This window comes from Pygoscelis adeliae, unplaced genomic scaffold (genome assembly GCF_000699105.1).
Source record: "Pygoscelis adeliae isolate BGI_AS28 unplaced genomic scaffold, ASM69910v1 Scaffold314, whole genome shotgun sequence".
Lineage (NCBI taxonomy): Eukaryota > Metazoa > Chordata > Aves > Sphenisciformes > Spheniscidae > Pygoscelis > Pygoscelis adeliae.
In genome coordinates, this window is record NW_008824668.1 from 1,710,327 (window position 1) to 1,718,148 (window position 7,822).

At 40.4% G+C, this 7,822-nt stretch overlaps 1 protein-coding gene across 1 annotated transcript in view; it reads right to left on the bottom strand.

Moving 5' to 3' along the window:
* STYX (serine/threonine/tyrosine interacting protein) overlaps nt 1–7,822 on the bottom strand; it is a 21,425-nt gene that overhangs the window by 8,085 nt on the left and 5,518 nt on the right. The gene's annotated exons all lie outside the window — the stretch shown is intronic.

A 7,822-nucleotide genomic window follows, 5' to 3' on the forward strand; every position in this document is an offset into this window, starting at 1 on the left:
GGATAGGTCCAATCCTTAAAATAAAACAAAAAAAAAAATTATATAGGCACATAAAGGGAAAAACAAATTCAGACAGAGATCTTATGTAAAAGAATCAAAAATCTATTTTCTGCAGATTGTACAAGCTACCTGCTACGCTACAGGCACATTGCTTACGCTTACTGCTAACTCTCCACATGGATACCAGTAACACTCAAGTGCAAGGAACACTATTTTGAGAGCTAATGTCAAGAAACCTCAAGTACTCTACATCATCAGTGACGAAGCCTGCGTAGAACAGCCAGTGTGCTGTACATCTACACCTCAGCTTTCTGCTTAGAAGCTTCCCTCTAGAGTGGGGAGAAAAAAAAAAAAAGAAGAAAGTTTTAGAACATTCTGTACTAGCCACAGAAGCAAAAGAGTTCCCTTGACTGGTACATTCCTACAGCCCCTGAAAAAAACAGTTAGAAGGTAACAAGTATAGCAGGTAACTCCCTTAAGATCTACACTGCCTCATCTAATACATTCAAACTAACTTTATTTTGAATATTCAGGATTTAGCTTTAACAATTCTAGAAACTCATGTTCTCCATGAACACAGCAAGCCATTCAAATGAACTTCCACTTTTCTCCATCCTAGACAGTTACACTGGGAAGGATCCTTGCATAGTAAACACATACGCTTGTGTTCAGCCACAAGGACACGATACTCCTCGTTGGTTAATTTACAGCTAGCACATCGTACCCTTCCACAGAATCTCAGACCCTCAAGTTTGTGAAGGTTCGCCACTCGGGCGTGACCTCTTCCCAGCTGACTATTTACCATCATCCAACTCAATCTATCAGAAGGGCCCAGAGCAAATGCCAGGATCAACATTTTCATCCTTTGCTCCATTTTACAGAACTGTCAGAGCTGAACAGAAAAATGCTCAGGCAGACTCTATTCCTGTCTTTCCTTCTTTACAACTCCCACCGTCCTCTATTAACAGGCTCTTACTCATTCTTTGACCCTCACACATGAAGGAGTTGTATCTGAGATCACAGTTACCAGCTGGAAGGGAAAAGAAAAAAGGAAATAGTCAAACATATCAAATCAAATAGACTGCATACATTTATTTACGTAACTTTGTTTGCTCCACACACACACCGGCAGCTAAGAAAAAACTTTGCCATATGTCGTTCTTGTTATGTTCTAATCTCCTCAAAACCATGAGAAAGTTCAACTCTAAATATTCCACCTCTGAAGTGAGGTCAGGATTACATCAAGAAAGATCCAGACCTTTAAACTGTAGCATTGTCCACCTTAGCACCTGCAGTCGTACCGGTAGCATCAATTTCACATTAACCCTCTTTTTACTAAGACACACAGAAAAATCCAGCACTTCCCCCAGACACACACGCAGTTACGCAGCGAGGTTTTGCTAGCTCTTGGTAGGGGAACTGGAAAGGATTTTAGTATCAGTAAAGTTATCCTGGAAACCACTTGAACTGAATCTGGGACAGCATTTCTGAGAAAGCAAACAAACGTTAAGCCACTCTAAACAATTCCTTGAATACTACCTAAAATGGTAGTACAAACAGGGAAATAAAATGCACTGAAGTGGTCTTTGCTAAAGACACAGAGAGGTAGCTAAATTATTTCTGCATGTTCCAGCTGTAATAATAAAAGCTCCTGGTAGTAGAAAGTAGAAATCCTGAGACAAAAGGATGATATTTACAGAACTGTATCCTTTGAAGGTTGACCTAAGAGTGTTTTAGCATAACCCTGTTGTCTCACTGCATATACAAAAGCATAATTCACTCATCGAAAAGCAAGAAAACCCCAGTTTTGTCCAACTATAAAAACAATAGTAAGAATAATAAACTCTGAAAAGCTTAAGCTATACTCCAGGAGTATACAAGCACTTAAGCAGGTTTATTACTCTACCTGTAGAATTTAAAAGTCTTAATCTGGAGCATAATGGAAACACAAATTCATCACCACTGTGGTCAAGGGCACTTAACAATACGTTACAAATATTCATTTCAAATGCGTTAGAAGCAGGAAATTGTGTTAGTCCCAACAGCTGTAAGCTGTGCAAAATATATACACTCCAGAGGAAACCAAGACCCAAAAGACAACAGATGCCACAGATGTTCTGAACAAGAAAAAAATGTCAGCATTGGCTCCAGACACAAGTCTTCAATGTTCTTCAAGAAGCCAAAAAGATAGAGTTTCCAATGGGATTTAGTCTGCAAAATAAATATCTGAAAGATGAGGTATAAAGAAAACATTTAATCTGAGATAAGTACACAAACTACTGAAAGAGTGATTCTGGTGACTTCCTGACAGCCCTTCAAGGCTTTTAAAACTAACAATGCAAAATTATTCAAATGTTATGCAAAATTATGTAAAAAAATAATCTATTAATGTAGACCGAACCCAAGCAGAGGTCTCATTTTAAGGGATTCATTCATCAACCATGTTTTCCACACTGTCTGAAGCACCCAGCAGACAAACAACTGGAAGTTTCTCTGTTTATCAGACCAAATACAAGAATTTTGCTAAGACAACAACTGATGATGCCAGAGCTGGATAGAGTAACAGCATTCCTTGCTGCTAAGTATCTGGTAGGTTCTACAGATTAAGTGACAACTCACTGGATGACATGATCTTCAATACTCACAAGACACAAACATAAAGAGAAGGAATGCAAAAAATAACCCCCACAACTCCAAAGTTTTAAAGAGGAGCCACTCACCTCTGGCAGATCTTCCCAAACTAGACTGTGATTCGCTGGCGGACAAGTTTAAGATACCTCAGCTGTTTTGCTGAGGGTGTTCACAGCACATATCCGCTGTATTTTGTATTTGCACAAATGAAATGCCAGGGACTACCTAAAGCACCTCAACTACTGTCCCAGAATGGAGCGGCTAGCAAGAGAAGAGGGAATAAAGCACATTTCAAAGCCCTCCCTTCCCCATCTACAGCCAAACTCCAGCTGAAATAAATTAAAGATATAAACAAATAGGCAAGACTTGTCTACACTATGAAGAGCTTCTTGGCAACCAATATCCAAACCACATCAAGAGTTACCCTGCCAACAGTTACGGTTATTTTGTCAATATTTTGCCATAGCTATACCTGTTCTTCTTTAGAAGAACAGTTTAATAGCAAAAAACCTGACACCTTACATCGACATGTGCAAATGCACGTACATGTGGACTTTTTCCTGAAAGAGTGACCTTGGCTAGGACTTAATATAAAATTCATAATATGAATTTTTTAATTAGTTTAACAGCCCTGACACTGAGACTCATCTATGCTCAAGATCTGCACAGAAGCAAAGACTGTGGTTTTTAAACGCAGCACCACAACGTACCTTATGCAATCTGCATATGCCTCACCAGAAGGAACGTAGTGAAACAGATATATGTGACATTGCTTAACTGGTCCCTAACCTAACTGAAGACCCATCTAGTTTTCACAGAGAAAAGGTATATCCCAGTCAGTCTCTGCCGAAGCTCAGCTTCTGTTGAAAGGCAATCTGCAGTACCGCGCTTCCATTATTATGGTTAAACTCCTTGCTGCCTTATATATTAGTAGAGCCTGCAAACCACAGACTGCCCTAGATGAAGGAAGCAGCTCTCAAAGGTGCTGAAAAACACACCAGTAAAATAAATCAAATCAGTAGTTTAAAGAAGGAGAATCCAACATCAAGAAGTATCTTTTCTAGATTTCGGCTGCTGCCCCTTATCTGCTTAGCATCACTGGGCATCAGCCACCATCTGCAGTGACTCTCCCTGCTTTCAAGACCATTACTCAAGTCTTTTTGAAAAGCTGCATGCGACTCCCAGTAAAGCCTTCCTGACCACTCCAGGTTTCTGACCCTTTTCCAATACTCAGACAGTTCTTTTGCTGTTGATTAATAGCATCACTTACCTCTCTGTACAGATTTCTCTTCCCATCGCAACTCATCACAGAGAGACTTCTGCATGATTGATTGTTCCTCGTGTACCTCAAAAATCTAGGGCTGTCAGAATCCTCTTGCCTAAGTTTGTTTCCCTGTCTAGTGGAATATTCACATAAGCTATAACACTCAAAAGCCTCTCCTCCAAACTTGGTACAACATTATTCCACAAGTTGTGAAATCAAAGCTGAAGACAACTGTTACGGCAACGACAGCCACACATTCTGCTGACCTGCTTCAATTTCTTCATCTGCTCTGCCCGACTGATCTCTTGGCTGTAACTCTGTGCCGCTCTGTACAGGAAATTTACATTACAGCTAAACAGTGTTATATCAGAACAGTCAGAGAGCATGATTATATGCCAACACTGCTATCACCCCCCCTTAGCAGGCTACAGCTTGGATTGTGGATGGGTCCTGATCCCTTAACGATTACCTTGACACAAAAGCTTTATGCTTAATTCTGAGGCAGTTTTAAGTCTAATTTACACAATGAAATGAGATCACAACTTGGTTTTGAAAGTATTTTAGACAATATTTTGAAAAAACCTCCCAGCTGATACAGTCCAACAAAGGGGGCGAGGGGGGGACGTTATCATTAAAGACCTGCACAAAAATAAAGCTAGTTACACCAATGGCCTTTGTAAAATGGAACAAGCAATTGTCAAAAGAAATCATGAAATACTAAAGTAGTAGTAGAGCATACTCATTTGCCATCTTTTAATAAGAAAGCAGACAAATTAAATGAAGTACTGAAAACATATTCAAGAAAAATATTTGAATATTACTGACACCTGTCATGTCTATCACTGTGAAGCATGCTACTTTAAGGGCCTCAAAATTAGCTACAAGCAAGAATGAAGTGAAATGTTGTGTCTTCACTTGCAGTCATGCTTCATGTTCTTGGACAGTTATTCCAGTTAGGAGCATTTTTTTTAGAGAGAGAGAGATATAATAGAATTATTTCAGTTGGAAGGTACCTACAACGATCATTTAGTCCAACTGCCTGACCACTTCAGGGCTAAATATATATATATATTTTTTTTTCCCAGGTAGAAGTCCTAGTGCAAGTATATAAAATACAAAAAATTAAACCCAGTCTTTTTGTTCACTCAAGATGCGGGCATGCCACTAACAAGAGCAGAGCTATACTAACAAGGTTAAGGGAGGCTTTGGCGGCACTGCTAACCCAAAGCAGCGGCAGGTTAAAGAACGAGGTTACATTCCCACCCTTGCACAGTTGTTTGATCCTATGGTCACCACACTCAGGAAACTATAACGGCTCAAAACCGACCGCTTTTTTAGCAAAGCCGGTTGTCTACAAAGTAAGCTCCCTGCTCCAGGTCACCACAGGTCAGACAAACACTGGGACAAAACCGGTGACAACACTGGACGGTTGGCAGGATGGGTAAAGCCACTTTTTAGCAAAGCCAGCTATTAGAGGGGCTTTGCTGTAACGGCAAGTCCCCCCTCGGTCACAGATCCCACTTCGGTCAGTCTCAACAATGGTAAACACAGGCTGGGAAGCAGCGTTTAACAGTGTTTTCTGTGTATTTGTAAAGAGTACTCAGACAATGGGAAGTCCTCAACAGACAGACATTTTTGCTTTTGAAAATACAGAGGAATACAAGAGCAGGAAGGCCGAGAGAAAAAACAATAGCAGGTGGGAATGACAGAGCACCCAGAGGAAGGAAGAAGTGTACAACAGGAAAATAAAGGTTATTTTGTCAAAGAGAAACACACAAGCCACGGAAAAGGCTAAAAGGTAGATTAAGGCAACTAAATGGAAAGTAGAAGTGTAACACAGATAAGAAACAAATGTTTCTTATTTGTCCCATTCTGTAACATTGCTCCAAAAGATACCTCTACCAGCTTGTTAAATACCAATCAGCACGCAGCATCAGCAGCACTGGTTTTTATTAAAGCACAATAAAGGAGCAAAGGCAGAATTCTTCAGCTTATATCAAGCACTTAGCCAAGTGGCAGGACTGCCACACTTTTTGTGTTATTTTCTTTTTAACTAGACTTGCACAGAAGCTGAGACTCATCTGAGTTTTTTCTAGTAGTATTTCTCCTGCATTCACCCCACGGCAATTCTACCCACTACAATAAAAGGTCCTGATGATTCACTTTGTACGAAGAACCTGTAGAATGTGCAGTAATGAACAAATTTTACCAGTAACTGGCAAAGGAAAAATTCTGTTCCGATTATTATTAGAATTGTTTATAATGGTGCAGGTATGTCCTTTTTCGTGCCTTGTTTTTCTCCCCTCCCCCCCTTTTTTATTTTAACTACATCCTCTTGAGTTGGGCTGTATTGAGACAGCCAAGGACCGTACAGGTCTCTCTACAATCCTCATTTAGATAAAAACCCCACGCTTTAAGTCCCCGGTTCCACAGACTGCTCCAGCTGTGAGCCACCTCCAGGCCCGTGCGGATGCCTATGCCCTTCAACAGGCTTCCCACGGAGGCAAGGCGTTAAGTTCATCACGACTGACAAGACCGCTCGACTTCAACTGCCACGGTGCACTTCTCTTGATATATGCAAAGTAGGCTGGTAGTATCCCACAGAGTCAGGATCAAAATCTGTCACCCGATTTACATTTCCCAGCATGACATGGCATTTGTTTTAAATTTCTGTTGCTCTATTATGGGGGCAGGTAAAATAAATATTATAATACGGGCTTCCTACTTATTTTAAAGAGTCTGCAGAGGAGGGGAATCACTTTATGTTTGTTAAGGGGGTTATTTGTGTTTCCTATCAAAAGTAAGAGTAAAAAAGCTTAAGAAATTTGTTCTACCTTTAGATGGACTGCACTACTGCATAGTTTAAAAAGCAGTCAAAAATACATTAGCATTTCAGACTAAATATAGCTGTCAAGAAATGTACATTTCTTCAAAAATCATGTGCTAAAGAAAGCTCAGTTTTTACATGTATAATAAAAAGGCAGATATGACTGCTTAGTCAATAACCTGATAATTCTATTACAGGAACCATGGAGAGTCCTAAAAAAATTCTAAATACATCATGAATACTAGTTTACACAGCCTGCTTCCAAGCAAATACGCTAATGTTTTAACAAAGAAATGAACTGGTAATTATTGTCATGTTCGCATTACATATATCCTACCACTACTTTTTGTTTGTTTAAAATTTAATGGGAAATAACTTCCATTAAATTCCTTGAATTATTCCAGTCCTTATTTACCATCTTTCCAAAAGTGCTACGACGTCTCAGTGCTAATATGCCAGCATGCACTGTTATCAACCCGACCCTCTTTTAACGTGTCTTTAGCCATACACATTTATACTGGGGGGGGGACCCCACAGCACCTCTCAAATTTAAGAAAGTTTGAGACCTCATCTTGGAAAATGTGCCAATTTTAGCAAAAGACATAAATCTAAGCTTAGCAATGGTTTCCATGCCACGTACGATCACTATTACTCATAAGACTGACATATTCACTGTCGCCCCTCTGTAAAAACACGTGCAGTTTACAGACATTCGTGGCATATACCAGAAAAGCTTCGCAAGCATGGCGAGTTACATGTTGAACATCCAAACGTTAAAAGTAGAAAACACTCAGGTGGCATAAGGACCTGTGAAAAGGAGTTCAGCTTTTAACTGCCATAGACTCACCGGTGAAAGACGGGAGCTGGTTTATCCCAGACGTCATTCGGGCATCTTGCAGAACTGGCCAATTCACCCAGACTGCAGCCAGCACACGAGAGCGGGGCTAGAGGAAGCACCACGAGCCAGCACTGACACACGCTTGTACCGAAGCGTGGCAGATGCTTGCGAATACGCTCCTGCCTGCGCTTGACCTATAACAAACCTGGTTTCACCACCTGAATGAGCTTCAAGTACACACAAACTGCAGGGGGCGGGGAAA